The 23,531-nt window shown below is 38.4% G+C and overlaps 1 protein-coding gene across 9 annotated transcripts in view; it reads left to right on the top strand.

Annotated features, from left to right (window-relative positions):
• The window catches only part of INVS (inversin), a 211,836-nt gene that overhangs the window by 109,888 nt on the left and 78,417 nt on the right, over positions 1–23,531 (top strand). The window lies entirely within an intron of this gene.

Below are 23,531 nucleotides of genomic sequence, written 5' to 3'. Positions count from 1 at the left end.
TGCTAATTATAGACATAAATTTCCACAAAAGGTTTTAAATATTTCATCCCACAACAAGATATAAGACTGGAAGCCAGAATTACCTTGGAAGTGTTGGGCTAGCACTCCTTTACACTAAACTGGAAAGGTATAGTCGGCAAAAGCAGGCATTACCTGTTTATAATTAACAATTTATACTTTAAACAGCTATCCAAAGGAATTGAGTTAGGTTTAATCAGAAGAGTAAGAGACTAGAGACATGCACTATGGTTCTAGCTGCAAGGGCCTTACACCCAAGATAAGGAGAATGGGCGCATATACTTAAAGAGGGCATAATCTTACAAGCCAGTGTTAGTATGCTGAGTGTCCCATACAAGCAAGTCTGGCCATAGTGCTTCTCATATTCAGAGGCGGGTACAGTCATTAGGGGGTGCTTTTATAGAACATTTCAGTTTCCATTATTCTTCTGACTGGGTGTTGAAAAGCAGTTATTACAATAGTTTTTTTTTTTATTTTGACTTCCTGATGCATCTGCAGATGTGCACTGAACTTAATACCGTAGTCACAATGGTGACTTTACATCATTCAGGGAGTCATTCCTTAAGCCTAGCTAGAGTCCTTCCACTTACTTTATAAGTACATAATTCCCTGTATTAAAATCTTTCCTGCCTAAAATACCTAAATGGCTTCTGTTTCCTGTATTGAACCTGCCTAATACATGGAGGAATTGAAATTTCAGGTGGGTCTTAAAGATATGGTCAACTTTTGACATAGAATGAGAACCCAGAGAGAACTTCAGGCAGAGGGAATAGAGTGAGCAAAGATTAAAAGGCAGAAATGGCCATGGCATTTTTTAGAAACATTGAGGAAACTGATTACAGAAGAGAATGATAGAGTTTCCTGTTATACAAATTTCTTTATTTCCTATCAAATCCTAAATGTTTTCATCTCTTTTTCTTTTCCACTTCCTTTTTTTCTTTCTCTCTTCCCTCTCCTTTCTTTCCACATATCACTTGTCTATCGCTTTAACCTTCCATGTCACACAGTAGCATTCATAGACATTGCTTACTTATTTTGGGGGCCTTCAGAATTAAAGAAGTTGCTGCACCTCCAAAGTTTTGTTCTTTCCACTGAATATTCCACTATTAGGTCAGCAGGCTCATTCTTGAACTTGGCTCTATTACTAAGCAGTCTCATTCATAAATTTAGTCTCCTTAGACTAACTAGATTTATTGTGGGCTATCAGAAATCCTCCCCAGATGTGCATGACTGCACTTGGAAGCTTTGAGCTTTACAGCCCTGTTTACTGCCACCTGATTCTAACCAGAGCAATATCTCTTATCCATTGGCAGAAAAGAGTTAAGGATGTGATAGGGAATTTGAGTTAGTGGTAGGCATGCAAGTAATGTGATGGGCTTGTAGAGGATGAGTGCAAGGCATGTTGGAGGCAATAACATAGATATTTCACCATAGCTCTCAGCAAATTATATCTCCTAAGGTACAAAACATAAAGTCCAACATACATTTGATGTTTAGCATCTATAGTATTTGGTGAGCCATTGTGAAGCACATACCAGTTACTTTTGATAAAGTAGCTTGAAAGAACTCTTGATTTTTTTTTAAATGCTTGCTTCAAACATACCCTGTAATTTTGTTTTCCTGCCCCATTTACTGTTACTCATTCTCAATCTTTTATATTGCCTATTACTCAGTAGCTCGACTTCTTGTTGTTAATAACTGTAGTCTCGGGTAACTTTTTCTTTGGCTTTGTGAACATTTTTTTCTCAAGTTTATTTTATCCAGGCTAGGTATTTAACAGCTCTGTGTTTCTTATAAAAAGAAATACAAATTATAAAAGCTAAAATGAACCTTGAAAAACATTTACTGCAGCATTTCCCAAAGCTTCCTTTTTTTTTTTTTGAAACAGAGTCTCACTCTATCATCTAGGCTGGAGTGCAGTGGCATGATCTAGGCTCACTGTAAACTCTGCCTCCCCAGTTCAAGCGATTCTCCTGCCTCAGCCTTCCAAGTAGCTGGGATTACAGGCATGCACCACCATGCGTGGCTAATTTTTGTATTTTTAGTAGAGACAGGTTTTTACCATGTTGGCCAGATTGGTCTCGAACTCCTGACCTCAGGTGATCCGCCCGCCTCAGCCTCCCAAAGTGCTGGGCACGCCCAGCCCCAAATCTTCTTTCTTAAAGTAATATTCACATGTAATGTTGTGTAAAAAAATGGGTCCCATGGTCAGATAAGTGTAGAAACTACTGCATGTTTCTCCTTGAAAATTTAGCATGTATAAGCATTCTAGAAGCTCTGAGAAGTTGCACAGTGAAGAAACCCATTAATTTTTTAAGTCCAAAATTTCTCATAATCATTTGATCCCAGTGCTTTTTTTTTCCAGCATAAACTAACAGCATTTAAGGAAACAGTGATCTGTAAAACACTTTGGTAAATAAAATACTAGTTTATAACTTAAATGAATTTCCTCATTTCACAATTGAGGAAACTGAGGCCCAGAAAGTTGTTTTATTCATCACAATTAAAAACAATGCCTTACACAAAGAAGGCACTAAATAATTGTTTGGTAAATTGAATGATATATTTATGTTTAGATAACTAGTTAGAGCCAGGACTAAAACCCAGCTGTCCTGACAAGTTAGACCTATAGCATTTAATAAGGATAATGCAGTTCACTTCTATTCACTGCTATTTAAGCTGATGATAAAAACATTTTATAATTGCTATTAAAAAAGCATCATATGCTGGTTTAAAAGGCAAACTAAAGAAGTTGAATAGTTGGCTGATGTTTTAAATCGACTTAGACCACAGTTATCTATCTCTTTAGTTTTTAACAGTGTCAAATATTGGTCTCTTGATATTGTTCAGAGCACTCTGGGTTTTGAAAAAACAGTTCAAGTATGTGCAAAGGCATCTGAAAGGGGAATTTTCTGAAGCTTTTTCTACTCCCATGATTCTCACAAAATTCTTCAATTCATTCTAGTCTAGAAAGTAATGGATCTTCCATAAAGATGTGCTAATCCCAAGGTGATCACAAAAAAAAAAGATTTTCCCACCTCTGAACAGGTTTCTTTTGTTGTTGTTGTTGTTTTGCTACTTTTTTTAAGTATGCTTAGCATGTTATACCAAAAATAATGTTTCTTTTTTATATAAAATATTGTACTATATATATAAGAAATACCTCAGAATTTCTGTTTTTAAGGACTCCATTTTGGCATGATATTTTTTGGTCATTACCTACTTAGCTATGTCATATTTTAATATCACCAAAGAAAATATCTTAAAATGAAATTCTTGAATTGCGCTTGACCTTTCCGGTTGACAGTCAGCTTAAATTATATAGTATCTCCCATTATCTCACAACAGATGTCATCTCTTAGGAATGCTTCCTTTCGTTGAAGACACTGTGACAATAGGAAAGGGATGTGGGGTGAAAAAAAAGTCACGTATCTTTTGTTTATCTGCAAAAGTCTGTGCATAGTTTTTATTGCTGAAAATAAACATGTATCATGATTGGTGTATGGGGGTTCACATTAGTATCAGAAGTTTTTATGGCCACTCTGCTGGTGACCTAGTATATTGTGCTGTTTTCTCAACTGCCTTTGTAAACACAGTAGCCTTAATAGATCATTTTGAAAGAAGCTGCCATCCTGCTGCATCTGTTGGTAGCCTTTCTCAGGTTTCTGACATATCCTTAATCTGATGCTCAGCCTTGTCATTTGGATCAATAGTAAACTAGATAAGATGTCTTCTACTTGCAAGGCTATGGCTATAAAATGTATTTGAAAAATAAATTCACTTTTTATGTCCATGCCACAAACCTGGGGAGTACTAATTTGTCATTCGTCTCTCCATCTGTCTGTAAACAGTCAAATTGGTTATTGATGAGAAGAAGGTGAATTATACTTGAAACAAGAGTAATATAGAAATAAACTTCATAGTAAATGTCTTAGATTCCTACAAAAAGGTGACATATTTTAGCTGTTGTCTTAACTTTAATCTCTAGAATAATGAGCAATTTGTTTTATATTTTCTATTCCAAATCATCAATAATAATTATAATTAATTATAATTATAAATTATACTTTACAAACCACTCACATATAGTATTCAATCTTGATAATCTCTATAACTATCCATTTTACAATTTGTAAGGCATTTATTTATTCAAAAAATGTTTATGTAGTGCCTACTATAAATGAGGCACTGTGCTAGGCACTACAAATTCTCTATACAAAAGAAAATTGTGATGATAGAACATGTTAGAATTGTAGCATTTTAATGTTAGAAGGAATCCTAGAAATCATCTACTACTAACTTCTCATTTTACAGGAAACTAGATCTTAGACAGTTTGTGAATCATGCTCAACCAGCTATTTAGTGACTTTTTTTCTATTATAGGATATAAACAGATAATCTTTTAAAAGTAAACCCATAGTTTAATCTTTTTGAATGTCTATTTCCTCATCTAAGTAGTGAGAATACTTCTGGTTTTCACAACAAGAATACTGTGAATATTAAGTAAGGCATGAGTAGGGAGCATTTTGAAATTTAAATATAATCTGAGGATAAGAAACAACTCCTTGTAGACAAGAGGAAAAGAGTATGTAAAAATGTAAACTGCGATTACCTCAGGTTTAAGAGGTGCAGGCTGATCACTGTTTTCTTCTTTATACTTTATTTTTGCAATTCCTTTAATGGACATGTTATTACTTTTATAACAACAATTTTAAGTTTTTTTTCTTTTTTTCTAACTTTGTTTTGATATAATCTCAAATTTACAGAAAAGTTTCAAGAACAGTACAAATAATTTTCATATACTCTCAAATTCCTCAAATGTGCACATTTTGACACGTGTGCCTTATCCTTCTCTCTACTTTGCCTTGATATATGGGAATGTGTAGATATTGCCTTCTGAATCATTTGGAGTAAGTTGCAGGTGTGATACTCCTTTGCCCCTAAATTTCAGTGCATAGTTTCTAAAAACAAGGACATTCTCTTACATAGCCACAGCTCAATTATCACAATCAGGCAGTTAACATAAATAATATTATCTCATCCAAAAATCTTACTTAGATTTTGCCCATTGTCCCAACAATGTCATCTATTTAAAAAAAAAAAAATCCAGGATCAGGCACTCCATTCAATCATTTATGTCTTTTTAGTCTTCATTAATCTGCAACAGTTTTTCAGTCTTTTGTGTATGTATGTGTGTACTTCATGATATTCACATGTTGTAAGTATACAGGCCAGTTAAATTGTACAGTAGCCTTCCTTTTTAATTTGTCTGATATTTCCTTATAATTAGATTCAGATTATGCACTTTTGGTAAGAATACCACAGGAGTGATGTTGTATTCCTCTCAGTGCCTCATATCAGGAAGCATGTGTCATCAATTTGTCCCAGTAATGGTGTTAATTTTGGACTATTCACTTGAATAAAGCAGCTCCTGCCAGGTTCCTCTGCTGTGACGTCACTATTTTTTCCATTGTAACTATAAATAATAAGTATCTTGTGGGAGCTAATTTGAAACTATATAAATATCCTGGAACCCCTCCAACCCACTCTATTGTTAGCATCGTTTGACCACTCACACCTGAGTTGGTTGTTATGATGATGGCTGCCACATGAAAGTTATTTATTCATTCATTTTTTATTTTTTGTTTATTTATTTATTTTTCAGGCAGAGTCTCACTCTGTCACCCAGGCTGGAATGCAGTGGCACTATCTTGGCTCACTGCAACTGCTGCCTCCTGGATTCAAGCGATTCTCATGACTCAGCCTCCCAAGTAGCTGGGAATACAGGCGTGCACCACCATGCCTGCTAATTTTTGTTTTTTTAGTAGAGATGGGGTTTCGTCGTGTTGGCCAGGCTAATCTCAAACTCCTGACCTCAGGTGATTCACCTGCCTCATTCTCCCAAAGTGCTGGGATTATAGGTGTGACCCACTGTGCACAGCTGCACAAGTTATTTTTAAAACCACTGCTTATTTAAGATATACAGTTAGATGTATACTTTGATGAAAACTATGCAAATCCTCTCTCTTTTTAAACAAAAAAACTAAAAAGGATTAGAAGAGTTTTCACAGAAATGCTAGCAGAGCTTGTGTTAGGCTTAGGGTAATAAAATTGTTGGTAACCTTTTTTCTTACTTTGTTTTCCCAATTTTTAATAGTTTTTCAAAATTTTCAATATATGTAAAGCATAAAATTTCTAATTTTTGAATGTGTTTCTAAAATTTATGTTTGTTTATTTCCATTTGGTCCACAAAGGGCTTGAGGGAGATACTAAAATATTGATTTCAGAATTGTAGTGTGCTTGCACTTGGAAGAATAGTTAGATTAGAGTTAAAACACAGCTATAACAAACAGGACATCTACCCTGGCATAAATTACAGATTGACACAACTAAAATAGTCTTTAATCTGCAAATCTTTATTCCTCAGTTCAGCCACCAAGCTGTAGCATTATGCTTTCTCAACTCGGTTGCTTCTCTTAGTTTCAAATAAAAAGGTCTAAAATGGTGGCAGACAGATGAGGAGCAGTATAGAGTTCAGGGATTGACTTGCAGATGGAGGTATGTTTTGATATAATTTTTTAAAGATGCCTAAATTTGAAACTAGAAGATACAATTTTGAATTCAAGCACTCACCACTGTGAGGATTTAGGCTACCATTTTGAAAATGGATAATAGTTACTAAGTCAGATTACTAGTTATGGTCAGCATTTGATTAAACCCTTTAATGCATGGTCTGAATGAGGTTCATTAAAGGTTTTTTAGTATAATCGAATTTACTTACACATTTGTCTGTATATTTGTCTTTTCCCACCGTCTAAGAAATCCCATCCATAGTGTGGAACTGAAGTAGAGAAGGCAACAGATGGATTCAATCAGTTGTTTGAAACAGTTCCCCCAAAGGCACACATCTTCGCAGAGTAGGTGAATTGATTTTTCTAAACTGCATGCTAGGATCAATAAAACTAAGGTACATTGTTGGAAAACTAAAGATGGAGCCTACAAGACTTGGGGTGCTTCAAAGGAACCAGGAGTTAAACAAAATTTGTTGCATTTAGCTTCTAAGTTTAATATTAAAATATGATGTTTTAATAACTTTGCTTGCAGTGTCACTGAGAAGGCTGGTCAGGGTCAGTAAGAAGAACAGGCTACACAGATTATCATGGACATCAAACAATGAGAACATTAGGAGCAAATGAAAGCTGTTTTGTTTACAGATACTACTTTTATGATGAGAGGAGAGCAATGATGGTATCTGAGAAAGAAACCAATATTTGTTGAGTACTCGCTGTGCACTGGTCACTTTTTTTTCTTTTTTACCAGTGGGAAATCTGAGGCTTTGAGAAGTAACTTGCTCACAGTTGTTAATAATATAGCCAATGAAGTGCCCAGATCTGACTGGTTCCAAAATCCATTCTCATTTTATTACACCATACTGCCTCCCCATGGAGTAGCATTTTTGTATCCCCTAAAGCGAACATCAATATGCTAGGAAAATGAATTACTTGTGCAGTATTGGGAAAAAGGAAATGGATGTAAAAACTGTTACCCTGTGGTTAAGGAAAATAAAAATTATTAGAAATTAAGTCATTGTTGAGTCAGTTAGAATAAAAAACATTTAGTTTTGAAGTAGCTATAGGGAGCGGGTCTTCTGCCTTTTAGAATTAGAATCATAGAGTCAAAGGACATTAAGCTGGGTGGGCTTTAGATCATAATCCACCCTCCTTATTTTTCATGTGGGAGGAAACAGAGGCTAGGAAAAATTCAGTGATTTGCCTTTGGGTGTGGGAGTGTTCTGGCTGAGACCTCTCTCATGTCCCTCCCTTACTTAAATCCTTCAGTACTGGCCGGGTGCAGTGGCTCATGCCTGTAATCCCAGCACTTTGGGAGGCCAAGGCGGGAGGATCACAAGATCAGGAGATCGAGACCATCCTGGCTAACACAGTGAAACCCTGTCTCTACTAAAAATACAAAAAATTAGCCGGGCGTGGTGGTGGGCGCCTGTAGTCCCAGCTACTCAGGAGGCTGAGGCAGAAGAATGGCATGAACCTGGAAGGCAGAGCTTGCAGTGAGCCGAGATCACGCCACTGCACTCCAGCCTGGGCAACAGAACGAGACTCCATCTCAAAAAAAAAAAAAAAAAAAAAAAAAAAAATCCTTCAGTACTACTTTAGAAGACTGAAAGGAAAAGCCCAAACTCCTTGACCCTGCACTTTTCGTCATCGAGTTCTTGCTTATCTTTTGAGCTTCAGTGTCCTGTGTCTCCAGTTCTACTCTATCCTCAGACATACTGTGTTTTTAAAGCTTTCATTCTAGTCACCTCTTTTTCATCCTCCACACACAATGCCGTCGCACATTCAGCTTCCTTCCTACTTTAAGCTGGCTTAATTGCATATACTTTCAACATGCAGCTCAGGTACTGTTTTCTCCAATAAGCTTCTACTGACCCCTCAAGGCTGGGTTAGGTGCCCCTCTACACAGTTCTTACTACCGTGTGTCCTTACCTCTATCATAGAACTGATCTCATTGTATGACAGCAGTGAATAGCATTGCATATGGTTTCACTTTCTATTACAGTCAAAGGGAGGGATAGTGTGGGGGTTATTGGAGCATGTAATAAGTGGATCCAAGAGACATGATATACACAACTTACTAATGTTGGCTTCAGAATATGCATATAGGAGGAGCTTATGGGGACAAATTGATTGGAAGGGGTGGGAGTAAGATTTGAAGCTGTCTTTATATAGCACTTTACATAAAATTCAGAAAATACTTATTGCCCTCCATATCAAAGAAATTGGGAGCAGGAACAAGATGGAGACATTGAGGAGTGTCAAAGTGTTAGTAATCCTAAGTTAAGATCCTGTTCAACTGCCATCTCTTTCATGAAGTCATTCTGTTCTAACCCCTTCCCCTCTTCACAAGGACATCTTGGGGAAGTCACAAGGAATGACTTTTAAGTACATCATCTATCCTGTCTTTGTGTTCTGTTTTTGTATCCTTTTTATGCATTTACCCTTCCTTGCTTATAATTTTGCATTGCATACAAGCGTACATCTGTATAAAGCTTCCCCAACTCTTAGCATGGAGTCTGATACAGAGTAATTACATCAAAAATAACCATTGAATGTTGAATGAATGGTTTAATTAGGTCAGTGCTTCTCAATCCCGGTTGCATTTTTGAATCACCTACCGAAAATTTAAGAAATATTAATTCCAAAGTCCCAGAAATTCTGATTTTGTTGATCTAGGATGGGAACAGACTTTTTTTTTAAGCTCCTAAGGATTGAGAACTCCTAGATTAGGTTCTTTGTTTCAACAGTGGTTCTCAAAGTTTAGGATTCTAGACCAGCAGCAGCAGCACTTCCCAGAAACTTGCTACAAAATGCAGATTCTTGGCCCCTACACCAGTGAATGACAAACTCTGCGGGAGGGCCTATGTGTTTTCAAGCCCTCCAGACGATCTTGATGCATGCTAGAGTTTGAGAACTTCTTTTGCTAGAGTTTAAGACAAAAAAAAAAAAAAAAGTTGTCCTTAAATAAAATACCAACTGTGAGAAACCAAATATACTTTATAATCATCCTAAAAGGTTGTACCAATTTAAAGCACCACTCTAAATAAATCAGAGTACCTCACAAGCACAACAGAATTATCCTTGTGGAAATAAGCATCCCAGCATTTTATAACTTTTTTCAGTATTTATTTTTGGTTAGTTTCCTGTATATAAAAGGCTCTCCAATGAAGGCATTAATTTTCATAATAATCTAAATAAAATAGGCTATATTAGGAAGAGCACATGAAAAATCTGGCATTGGATAAGGAAGCCTCAGAGTCAAGAATACCTTTCCATAATTTCCTCTCATAGAGAAAAGCCTTTTTTTGACAGTAACATTTTCTCCTTCTCTCATTTGTGCTGTTTGACTCCGTGCCACTTGATAGCTCTGTCTATTCCTATGGAAACCAAGTTAGTGGATGGAGCCAAGGCTTGGAGAAGGCATTGGGGGGAAATATTAGAAGAGTTCAGCCTTAGAGCAACTAAAGATGTTGCCTTTCCCTCAGTCAAATCCTCTTTGAGAGCCAGAACTATTTCAAGCCAGAGAGATGTTCTTGGCTGATGTATTGTCTAGCTGCTCTGCCAGATGGATGAACATCTTAAACTTGGAAAATAGCAAATAAAGCTCCTATTCTGTCTTTGGAGCACATTCTTAGCCTTTGCTTACAGAATTGTCAAATAACTAAAAAATATATTTTTAAAGATTTGCTTAAGATGGCAGGTTAGTGATGTGGTTCTCATCATATTTGTTAAGTACTTAGAAATTTTAGCAACAAAACACAGAATTAAGCCTTGACAATCAGAAGTTTAAGTAAAGAGGAAGAATGTCGGTCAGTGGAAAAAGCAATGCAGATTTCATTTTATTTCTGTAGCTCAGTGAATTTATGTCTTTCATGAGTTGATTGCTGTAACTGTTTGCTTCCCTATAAAATCACTTTAAAGACTAAGCAACCAGAGTACAAACAGACATCTAAATCAACTGAAATAAGAAAATTATCTAAGCATACAAGAAGGCATTCTCCTTTCTAATCCATTTCTGCTCTACATTTTATATGGCACTGGTAGCTAACTCATGATTGCATTGTACTGAGCCATTTATGTGGATATTTATATTATGTTTATATTTCAAGAAGGGTGTAGAGATTCATATTTCCAATTTATATTCTTTGATTTATGTCAGAAAATTAATGTCTTCTGAGAAAACAGTTGAGACAACTATTAATATAGATGCCTCATAAATCTATATCTTGAATCTAGCCATCTCTTCTAATCTTCAGGTCTATATGTATCTGCCCCTCCCCAACAACCTTTTCTTTTTGCTAGACCTCTCTGCATAGATTCCCTTCAGGTGCCTCAAACTCCACTTTAGAAAAAAAAAACAGAACTCAAAAATTTTTATCCCTAACGCTATTTTTTTCTCCCATCTCTTCAGTTGTTGGTAACACCCTCTATCTGGTAGCCATTCAGGAATCTTCTTATGTATTTCACTGATCTCTTCCCTTATTTCCATTTAGCTCTCAACATTTCTATTGTGGGTTGCTGTAATAACCCCCTTACTGCTCTGCTTGCCTAAAGATTTGTTCCCCTCAAATCAGTGCTTCACATAACCTCCAGTGTCTTTTCTAAAAACACAAATCCAGTCATGTCATTTCCTTCCTAAATCTTCCCTTTTTCCTGTCTTAGTTTGCTTGGCCTTCTATAACAAAAATACTTTAGACTGGATGGCTGGAACAACAGACATTTATTTCTCACAGTTCTGGAGACTGGAGAGTCCAAGATCAAGGCACCAGCAGATTCTGTGTCTGGTGAGGGCCTGCTTCCTGGTTCATAGATGGCTGTCTTCTTGCTGTATCCTCACATGACAGAAGGGAGTGAAAGAGCTCTCTGAGGTCTCTTTTTAGGGGTACTAATCCCATTTATGAGCTCCACCCTCGTGATGTAATCATCTTCCAAATGTCCCATATCCTAATACCAAGACATTGGTGTTAGAATTTCAACACATGAATTGGGGGGGTTTGGGGGTTGGGGGGACATATATTCAGTCTGTAGCACTCCTTTTTACCAATATGATCAACTTTAGGCTCCTTATCATAACATATTAGACTATCCATTTTATAACCCCTGCTCACCTCTCTGATCTTACTTTTCACTTCCTCTTACAGTGCATTTCTTTTCTTTTTTCTTTTTTTTTAATTAGAGAAAGGGTCTCACTATGTGGCTCAGGCTGGTTTCTAACTCCTGGGCTCGAGTGATCTGCCCACCTTGGCCTCCCAAAGTGCTGGGATACAGGCATGAGCCACCATTCCTGGCCCTTACAATGCATTTCATATTACAATGATATTGAATTATTTGCGGAGTTTGAGATGAGATTTTACCCTAAATATAAGCTAAGAAGTTAGTCTGTTACTGTTTCATGGATGCTAACAATAGATACGAGACTCCGGAGTCAGAGACAAAGTAGTTTACTACTCACAACACAGCAAAAAGAATGAGCACCACCTCTATGCTTCCCTTGCCCCCAGAGAACATGTGGAAGTTGCAGAGGCTGCACACAGTGGGTTTTCATCACAACTGAGGAACACCGAACTTCAGGAATCTACCACTTTTATAGTAAGCACTTAGTAAGCCCAGAGGAAGACATTACCTCATCTCTCCAGTTGCTTGTTGCAAACACAACCCTGAAAAATTACCTAAGTAAAGAGTGGCCAAGACTTTGCATTCTTGGCATACCCAGTAAGAACGTTTAGGAATGCTTCAGGCCCATGGTAGATTGACTCTTCCAACAACCCATCCCTCAGCCCAGCATTGTCTTGACATGAGTATGCCACTACATCAGCTACTTTTATTAATCTTACCAAGAGAGACTAGGACCATCGCTTTAATTTGTCTCATACAGCACTTACTTAACAAGACTCCAAGTAGCAGGATAAAAACATCCTGTAATATTGGTATCAACTATGTCCCTCAGTATCTTGGACTAAATCAACTGTAAATAAGCCCCAGAGGAGAAAGTAGATCTTACTTTATACAGCTAGGATGTAATCTAAGTCTGGTCTGTTATCTATTTTGACCCATGCAAGGGAGTTTAGACTGACATGCTAATCTTTGGCCTCGTTGCAGATAGTTACAGGAGGCGCTAGATTACAGGGGCCAAAAAGCAACCCCCAAACTCAAAGGTGGAATACACCATGGCCTACTCTTTCCTACATACAAACATGTAGCCTAAAGAGGCTGAAATAAAGAGTCACTTTATTTCAGGATTTGTCATTAAACTTGGATCAACCATTACATTGATTTGTCTAAGCCACATGGGCAGTATCACTAAGTAGTTGTTACTTCAGTTGCCATGCATGGCATAATCCAAAGCTGCTCACATGTCAGAAGAAGCATATGGATTTGTGTACATCAGATTAAAATAAGGTTGTGCCAGTCCCTCTGCTTCCATGTATACAACGGGGTCCACATTCAGGAGCTGTCATTGATGGTATCAAGCACAGCAAAAGAATTAAGAACCACCAATGCCCATGTGAATTTTTCTGTTTCATAGCAAGCACATGGTCAGAGATAAAACAGACGCAGGTCAGATGGCTGGCCTCAGCTGCTGTTTGATTCAGGTAGCTAACTATATATTTGTTTTGCCAGGATGAACTTGCGGATCCAGAGGACAAAGAAAGTATTAATTGTCCTCCCCATCCCTGTACTTCCTGAGGTCTCATGTGTTCCCTTCCTAGGGGCTGAAGTTGTTGCTTTCCTTCTTTGGCCACATAGTTAATGTGTCCCATTCCAGTAGATATAACTTCGCCTTTTCTCCAATCATCCCCTACTTGTGCCTGTAGCTTATAGAAGGGTAAGTACATATGGGACAAATTTAGAAACCTATTATGTCTTCCATTTTGGCCTATATGGACCACTATAGAATGACTCAGTGAGCAGGGCACTCAATCAGATGGTCATTATGGATATTTATGATCTGGGACCTTATCAGTTGAACAAAGTGAATCCAGGTGGGTAAACCCAAATTAAGCTTGAATCTCTAAGCCCCCTTTTGGCTGGCTGCCACCCGAGGGATATATGAAACAAACCATCCTGAGATTGCTTTTGGGAAAAAGAAAGAAGCAAGATAACCAGGGTTGGGCCAGGCAGAATCCCAAATTTTCAAAACAGATGTATATAATCCCCCACTCCTTTTGTCCTGATTATTTCCCAGGAGGCTACAAGGATGAAATGAACCCTTTCTGAAGGTGGCCACAGTTAGTAAGCAAACTGCTTCATACAGGAGTGTGGACCAGGAGGAGGTAAGAGAGGTGGAGCCAGAAACATTTTTGAGTTGATTTTCAAGAAGGCCATTCCAAGCTCTCAACAATTCCAGATACCTGAGGATGGTAGGAAGCGTGGAATGTCCATTAAGTACCTAACTATTGGCTCATTGTTAGGCATATCATGGTCAGACTATAGAAGGTCTAGGAAACCCAAAACATGGTCCTCAGTGCTATAGCTTGAATAGGCTAATCAGATTGGAGCAGCAACTCCATATGGTGGAGCAGCAACTCCATATGGTGGAGCAGCAACACCATAACCTGAAAAATGTCTATGGTGGAAAGGCACGAGGTGAGCCCAAGAGGAGGTGACAGAGGTCCCTGCTGGGAAGGGGCAAGGGCAATCCTCCATGTAATGTGGACTCCTTCACCACAAGAAAAGGAGGCCAACTGGGCAAGATACATAAGTCTGGTATGCAGTGGTATCTTCTGCATGAAAAACATACCTTTTACTTTGTATCCAGTCTATTGTGGTGGGTTCATTGCCTTATCTAGTGCAGTGATGGATCCTAGTGGCAAATCCCAGTGACCAGGCAATACAGACTTGTTCAGCGACTTGATTTCAGTCGGTCTTATCAGAGAGCAGGCCCTTACTGTTACTGTGGGTATCTATGTGAGTGACCCAAAGTGTCTGATTGGCAGCCACAATTTGTTTGTAGTTTGTGGCCCCAAACAGGAATATCTTTAATTTACCAACTGTAGTCTTCCAAGTGGCAGACCAGGTGACTACAGTACTGTTAGCAGACCAAGAATCAGTAAAAATACGGCTAGTCTTTGGGAGTATTGCCTAAGGTAAGGGTGATGGCTTTTCATTTCAGCCCATTGGGCTAACTGGTCATTACCACTCAGTCTCCTGGAGCTGTCATTGAGGTTGGACAGCTACTGCCCCCTACTGGACACCATCGGGTTTTAACTTAGCCAAAGCATCAGCAAACCAGGCCAAGGCATTTAAGGGACCATTAAGCCAGCAGCTTTGCTTCAGACAGTGGCCACCTGTATACCCAGTGCTTTGTCCTCAATGTCAAATAAGTCAGGCTAAAGCAGGAATCAGATACATAGAACAGTTGACTCTGTCCTATTAGGCAAGGTTTTGCATTCACATTCACTTTTGAGCACCTGCTCACTCATGTCTCAACCAAATGAACTTCTAATGTTTTCAATCCACCTAAAGATCCATGTCAAATAGCAAAATCTTCATTGTTCTCTCCATTTATTTCTGTTTTGGAGATTTCTTGGCCCAGCAGCCGCAACCACATGGTCTTTCAGCTTGCTGCCCCCGTGGTCATGTACCATTCCTTCTTTTGCCTGCCCAGAGGAAGGTGAGCAAAAACAAAGGCACTATTTGGGTGGCTTGCTTTAATCCCATCTCTCACCATTCAGACTCATTAACAGAGAGAATATTGGGGTCACTCGCCCCTTAACCTTGCCCACCACCTGGGCATGATCTCAGGGGGTCTTCTCACCCTTGAACCTGAGGATACCTGAGAATGGGCCTCTAGGGTTCTTGTCCTTACTCTTCAAGAAAACTATGTCTCTCCAGCTGGGTGCAGTGGCTCATGCCTGTAATCCCAGAACTTTGAGAGGCCGAGGTGAGTAGATCACTTGAGGTCAGGAGTTTGTGACCAGCCTGGCCAACATGGTGAAACCCCGTCTCTACCAAAAATATAAAAATTAGCCAGGCATGGGGGCACACACCTATAATCCCAGCTACTTGGGAGGCTGAGGCACAAGAATTGCTTGAACCCGGGAGGCAGAGGTTGCAGTGAGCCAAGATCGCGCCACTGCACTCCAGCCTGGGCGACAGAGTGAGACTCTGTCTCAAAAAAATAAAAGGAAGAAAGAAAGGAAAACTATGTCTCTCTCAGTATCCTATCATCTTTTACTGTCTTGTCAGTTCTGGCATTTAATTAACCCTATTTACAAGGTAATAAGTTAGCTGCAGATGCTGGCAGAAGACACAAGACTCCCATCAGAGACGAAAAGCGTCATTACTAATGGCATAGCTAGGAGCTAGGAGTACTTATTTGTTTGCATCAGTTTCCCTCCCCTCCAAGGATTATGGGGGCAATATAGAGGACTCAGATGGGCCCAGCACACAGTGGGTTTGCATGACATCTGAAGAGTGCTAGATTTTGGGAATCTCCAGCTTTTAGTAAATAGAGTAGTAAGCAAGCCTGCTTGTTCTTTGCCCTGGTGGGTGACATTACCTCGTCACTCAAGATTGCTCACTGCAAACCCCACTCTGGAAAATGGTCCCAGTAAAGTGGAGTCAAGCTTTTGCATTCTTGGCATACCCAGTAAGTACATTCAGGGACATTCAAGGCCCAGGGCAGATTGCCTCTCCCAACACTATTGTGGTATTTCCAAAACTCATTTGTGTCTGCAACCACTACAGAAAAGTTTGATATAATGAAATTACTGATATTTGCGACCTATATACTTCCTAGGGGTAGTAATTCTTTTTACAAATTAATACAGTAAATGCCTTGAGAGTTTATAAATACATAATTATATAGCTATCATTATAATTAATAAATCATGTTTCTATTTTTCCATTTCAATTTTAAGTAATATATTTTGAGTATATAATATATTTAGGATTTAAAATGAACTATGACAGAGTACCTACTTTACATTTGTGTGTGCTATTATAAATATAGTTATCTTTCTAGGCCAAAATTATATACCAATTTGTAAATGAACAAAAAAATATAGTGAACATTTATATATATATAGTGAGCAATTGTTTTTCTCTCCAAGTACAGTGACAGAAAATATAAGCACTGGGGACACAGAACAAGAATGCAAAGAGATTAATTGGAAAACATGTAGGTCCCAAAGTATTGGTTTTGGGAAAACATCTGGCCTCTTCAGTACTCCAGTGGGGAGAAGGGCCGCTGTAGGCAGTTTTAGTCAAGTCTTGGGCGTTGAAGTCTGTTAAAGTAATCGTCTCAGCTGAAGAGGAAGCAAATAGCAAAGGCCCCAGGGAGACAGATATAGAAAATATGGTAGCCATTTTGGGAAAAAAATGTAGAGATAGGATCCAGAATATTTTGAGGATCAGCTGCCAATTATCTATAAGTTAATCATAAAGGCACTTACTGGGAACAAACAGCAGTCCTGTAGAATATGATTTCAGAATAGGGTTCAGGAAGATGCCTCCTTCCTTTTCACTGATTGAAAGGTGGTCATATTTGTGCAAAAGGCAAGAAAATTCTTAGAATTTTGGAATATTCTTTGCCTCACTATGAGGCTACAGCTTTATAGGAAGCTGTTTATCTAGAGAAATGGCAGAAGCAGGACACCATCCAAGCCTCAGGTCAGGAAGCTACTCACTAGCTCACTGTTAATAATTGTGACATCCCTAATATCACTGAAGACAGGGCTCCAGGAGATCTGTGTAGGAGCAGATTGTTATAATGGGCTAGGAGCTGGGTGGAAGACGCTCTATGGGTCAACAAGGAGAAAAAACGAAAACAAAGCAAACAAATGAAAAGCAAAAATGAACCTGCAGACAGAAATTTCAAAATATTTGAAGAAATCTAATGCTAACAAAGCAAACAATATTATTCAGATTACGAATTCATTCCTAGTGGGAGAGCATAAATAAAGCAAAAAAATAAGCCACACAGAGAAGATATTTGCAAAACCAACCAAGAATTAGTATCCAGAATACATAAAGAACTCCTATAGATCAGTAAGAAAAAAAAACAAATAGCCAAGTTCAGAAATGAGTTACAACACAAGAAGGCTATTTACAAAAGAAACAAATATCCAACAAACATATAAAAACGTTCCACCTCAATTCGGGAAATGCACATTAAAACACAGCTGTAGGCCAGGCACAGTGGTACACGCTTGTAGCCCCAACTACTTGAGAGGCTGAGGTGGTAGGATCACTTGAGCCCAGGAGTTGAGTCCAGCCTGGGCAAGCTATAGCAAGACCCCTTCTATTAAAAAACAAAACAAAAAACTGTAACCGTCAGATTGGCAAAAATTAGCAAGTCTGACAAAACCCAGTGTGGTGAGGATGTGGAGAAACAGGAACTCATACATTACTGTTATGAATGTTAACTTGGAGTAGCTATTTTAGAGAGCAATCTCAAACCAGAAGTTTCAGAAATTCTTATGTACTTACCAGGAGATATGTATGAGAATATTCATTACAATATTGGGTAATCTTGAAAAATGAGAAACATGCTAAATATCCCTCTAGAGAAGAATAAATATATTATTTTCATATGACAGCGTACTTATTCCAGTGAAAATGTATGAACCCAGGCAACTTGAATAAATCTGAAAAATACTGCTTTAAGTAAAAAATGACACGATTCATGCAAGACCATTTGTACAAAGATTGAAAACATGTAAAACAATACTATGTCGTTTATGGATATATATATATATGTTTGTATGAAATAGAAGCATAAAAACATTCATTGGAATGATAAACACCCAATTCAGGATAGTAGTCTCCAAAGAGGGAGAGAAGGTAATGGAATTGGGGACACAAAGGAAGTATTAACTTTATCTGTTAGGTTTTATTACTTAAAAAATGAAAAATCCAAAGCAAAATATCAAAGTATTTTTCTCAAAATCTCCATATCATTGTTATTACCATTAAATAGCTATATGCTTTTTTTTTAAAAAAAGGAGTTCATCTTAAGAGAACTGGACAGATACAAATATAAAGTTAAAAATCACATTTTGACCTAATTTGTTTCCCAGATTCATTTCAAGTGCTGTTCTCTGGGTCAGAGAACTTTTAATTCTCTTTCACCCTTTTCATACATTTGGAGAAAATCTAAGTGTCATAATCTTTATGTGACAGATGAAAGAAGCTCTTGGTGTTAATTACAGGAAGATTTAGAGGAAAATTATGACCACCTAATGAAAAACGAAAAAAAATTTATTCACTGTTTCAGAGATATTGGGAAATGTTTTCACATTTCAGAAGCATGATGGACCTGATCATAGCAGAGTAATGTCCTTTTAAATGACTAAATCAAGACCTTCCTGTAACTTCAGCTCCCTTACTTCTGCTTACCTACCATCAGAGTTTTCTTAAGTATATATCCTCTTTTGATCTATTATCTCCTTCGCTCTTATACTATTTCCTACCCACTCCAAAATTATAAAAGCAGACCCTAAAACAAACCGTCCTCCAAACAGGATCAGTTTCTGTATAGCTCTAACAGGTTATACTAAATGATTAACTTCCAGGCCAGGCACAGTGGCTCACGCCTGTAATCCCAGCACTTTGGGAGGCTGAGGCAGGCGGATCACCTGAGGTCAGGAGTTTGAGACCAGCCTGGCCAACATGGCGAAACCTGATTTACCAGGCTTGGTGGCAGGCACCTGTAATCTCAGCTATTCAGGAAGCTAGGGCAGGAGAATTGCTTGAACCCTGAAGGCAGAGGTTGCAGTGAGCTGAGATTGTGCTACTGCACTCTAGCTGGGCAACAGAGCAAGACTGTCCCAAAAAAAAAAAAAAAATAGATTAACTTCCAAATCCTCCAAAAAGTATTTGCATTGTAAGAATATTCTCAAAAACATAAGAACTCCTCAGTTCAAGAAATACCGAGGAAGTATTTAGACTTTCTGTAATGAGAAGGTTTTACAGGAAGCAAAGTAGCCTATAACATGGGTCCTTCGGTCACACAACCTTCAGAGGGTTGTCAAATTAGCTTACTGCCTCAAACTAGTATCTTCCTCTGTTCCATTGATACTAGAAATATTCTCCTGATTTTAGCACTTAAAGTTCTCTGTCCCTTCTGCTCATTCCCAAAGATTGAATTTGCATACAATGGACAATTTTTTTTTTTTTTTTTTGAGACAGGGTCTTCTCTGATACCCAGGCCGGGGTGCAGGGGCACAATCATGGCTTACTGCAGTTTTGACCTCCTGGGCTGAAGTGATCCTCCCACTCCGGCCTCCCAAAGTGCTAGGATTACAGGTGTGAGCCACTGTGCCCAGCCAGTTGCTTGTTTAGGAGAACAAACAGGTTGGCCTTGGTCCAAGTAAATTATATTGTTTCTAGTCCAGCCTTCATAGATAATATCTGATGGGTCTCTGTCATTTGAAATAGGAGATGCTGGCCTTATCAAATAGCTGACTCCTCCCCAAGGTACCTGCTAAATTCCTATTGTCTATGCCTTTGTTGGTCCTATATCATCATTATCTGTAGGCAGAATATAGACATCTTTCTCAGTGAAAAAAAAAAAATCAGACAAACCACTACTGTAATTCCCCATTATCCACGGTTTTGCTTTCTGTGATTTCATTTACTATGGTCAACCATGATCTAAAAATACTAAGGTATTTTGAGAGAGAGAGACCACATTCACATAACTTTTCATACACTATATTATTATAATTGTTCTATTTTATTATTAGTTATTGTTAATCTTTTACTGTGCCTAATTTATAAATTAAACTTTACCATAGATATGTGTGTATATGAAAAAAATAGTATATATAGAGGGTTTGGTGCTATCTGCAGTTTCAGATATTCACTGGGGATCTTGGAATGTATCCCCAGGAGATAAAGGGGGACTACTCTATTTATAACATTCTAACTATTTTTACTTTTACCTTTTCCTAATCTTGGTTCTTAATCACTAGCTGAACTGTGTATATTACAATCAGATCTTTCTGTCTGCATGCCCTTTATCTTGGGCCATTCTTGGTTCTACCTGACCATCCATGTTTTGTTGAATACTACACACTGGAAAACTATTTATAATAATAGCAAACATCTACTGAGCATTTGCTTTGTTCACTGTTCTAAGAACTTTTATAAATATCATTTTTCTCATTTCATATGCATAATAACTTCAGGTACCATTATTACCCCTGTTTTATATATGAGAAAATAGAGGCACAGGAGGATAATTTATTTAATCTGTGAAAATGTTTGATGATACTTCTGTGAGAAACAAAGATGAAATTATGTCAAAGAGCTTTGTAATACGTAAAACAAAGTACGAGCATTGTACTGTTACCTGCTTCATAACAAGGCTCAATGAATATTTGTTGAATGAATGAATGAGTAAATATCATTACTGAGTTGCACTGTGTCTTGTGAGGGTAGAGTCCTCAGAATAATGTAAAGTGTAAATATGCCAAGCACTGTGTCTATAGCTCAGTAGTTACCCCCACCAACATATACTAGTTTCCTTCTTCTCCTTCCCTTTTCCTCTAATTTCCAATCAAAATGACTGTCTGATTGAATATCTTTAAAGGTCATGATGAATTATTCTGTAATATTTGAAGTGTTATGTTCAGAAAGGTCAAACTTTATTTTTCGGTATGAAGTGTCATACAGATTTGTTTTTCCTGGGCAAACTTTTTTTTTTTTTTTTTTTCCCAAAGAAAAGATGGCAAGAAATTTAGAGCAGGGTGCCCTCTTGAGGAAATTTTAGCATCTTCCTTCTCAAGAACTGACATCAAATGAAATGACAAGTCCAGATAAATGATGTACACTATTAATGAAGCTCAGAAAAATGAAACATTAAAAAGTAAGAATAACCAAATACCAGGTATTTGAGAATTAAGATTCTTAACTGTTATGATCTAATATAGCAACTGTAAATAAGAATTTTTATCATTTATTTATTTATTTATTTTTAATTTTTTTTTGAGACAGAGTCTCACTGTGTCACCCAGGCTGGAGTGCAGTGGTGCAATCTCAGCTTACTGGAGCCTCCGCTTCCTGGGTTCAAGGATTTTCATGCCTCACCCTCCCGAGTAGCTGGAACCACAGGCTTGCACCGCCACGCCCGGCTGATTTTTTTTGTATTTTTAGTAGACACAGAGTTTCACTATATTGGCCAGCCTGGTCTCGAACTCCTGACCTCAAGTGATCTGCCCGTCTCGGCCACCCAAAGTGCTAGAATTACAGGCATGAGCCACCACTCCCAGGCTTGTAAATAAGAATTTTTAAATGAAAACAAAAACCTCTAGAAGATATTTCATTTCTTCTTATTTACTCATTTCTTCAAGTAATATTTATTAGGCACCTATTCTGTGCCAGGAACTATGCTGAGCACAGGGATCAATAAAACATGGTCTCTGCTTTCATGGAGCTTACAGTTTGTGAGGGAGCTCACACTGAAGAGAAACAAACAAATATATATGTAATTGCAAACTGAGAAAAGTACTATGAAAGAAATGAATAGGTACTAGAATAAAGAATAACAAGTAAGTTCTATTTAGGGTCCTCAAGGGAAACCTCTCTGAGAGGAAATATCCAGCAGAGTCCGTTGGCTTTTCCACCTATTCCAAGTCTTCCCATCTAATATAGACAGTCTACAGATCCTCTTTCCTAGCCATGGTCTTTCTTATCTTCTCTTATCTCTGCCCCTGTGGTGGACTGAGTCAATCCTATCTCTGCCCCTGTGGGCAAGCAGTTAGTTCTCATTCGTCCTTCTGCACCTCACTGTCACTCTAGTAACCTTGCCTTACAGCAGGGATGTCCAATCTTTTGGCTTCCCTGGGCCACACTGGAAGAAGAAGAATTGTCTTCGGCCATACATAAAATAGCACTAACAATAACTGATAAGCAAAAAAAAAAAAACAAAAAAAAACAGGCAAAAAAATCTCATAATGTTTTAAGAAAGTTTAAGAATTTTGTTGGGCCACATTCAAAGCCATCCTGGGCCACGTGCAAGCCGGGTGCCGCGGTTTGGACAAGCTTGCTGTAGAGCTGCACATTCTTCACAGTAGGTGGTCTGCTTGATTAAAAAATGTATTCCTTACTAATATTGATAGTCCCTCATAGGAGAACATCAATGCATTATCATGCTAAAAGGGCCCACTTCTAACAAGGTTAAGGATGACAAATGGACAAATAATCCTGCCTGCCATTATCCTCTGAATAGGGAGAGATAAATAGGCACGAAGTAGGCTGAGAACCTGATCAGGCAATACTGTTTGGTCACACTGACCTTGAAATATCTGAGGTACCAAGCACATAGAAACCTCCAACTGGAAGTAAAAATGAGGAAATAGATCTGAGAAAAGAGCCCGGAAGAACAATTTTTAGAGTCTTATTTTGTTCAAAGCTCCCATGTTACACAGACTTACTATGTAATGGTTGGCCTGGCTCATTAACACTCTTGCTGTGGCCCTTGTAACTAAGCTTCTTTCCCTTTTTTTTTTGAAGTGGAGTCCGGCTCTGTCACCCAGGTTAGAGTGCAGTGGTGCGATCTCTGCTCACTGCAACCTCTGCCTCCCTGGTTCAAGCAAGTCTCTGCCTCAGCCTCCCGAGTAGCTGGGATTACAGGCGCCTGCCACCACACCTGGCTAATTTTTGTATTTTTAGTAGAGACGGGGTTTCACCATGTTGGCCAGGCTGGTCTAGAACTCCTGACCTCGTGATCCCCCCACCTCAGCCTCCCAAAGTGCTGGGATTACAGGCATGAGCCACCGCACCCGGCCTGCTTCTTTCTTGAGGTGGGTTGATTCTACCAGACTGGAGGATTTAACTGACTTGGAGAGTACCGCCTGCAAGTGGGTGGGCCTACCATGACTTCTGAGTTGGCATTTAGGTGACCGTTTGAGTCTGGGATCCAAACTTGGTTTTTTTTTTTTTTTTTTTTTTTGAGACGGAGTCTCACTCTGTTGCCCAGCCTGGAGTGCAGTG

This window comes from Pan paniscus, chromosome 11 (assembly GCF_029289425.2).
Source record: "Pan paniscus chromosome 11, NHGRI_mPanPan1-v2.0_pri, whole genome shotgun sequence".
NCBI classification, from domain to species: Eukaryota; Metazoa; Chordata; class Mammalia; order Primates; family Hominidae; genus Pan; species Pan paniscus.
The sequence above is the reverse complement of the archived record's forward strand: the minus strand, read 5'-3'. Positions and strand labels throughout refer to the sequence as shown.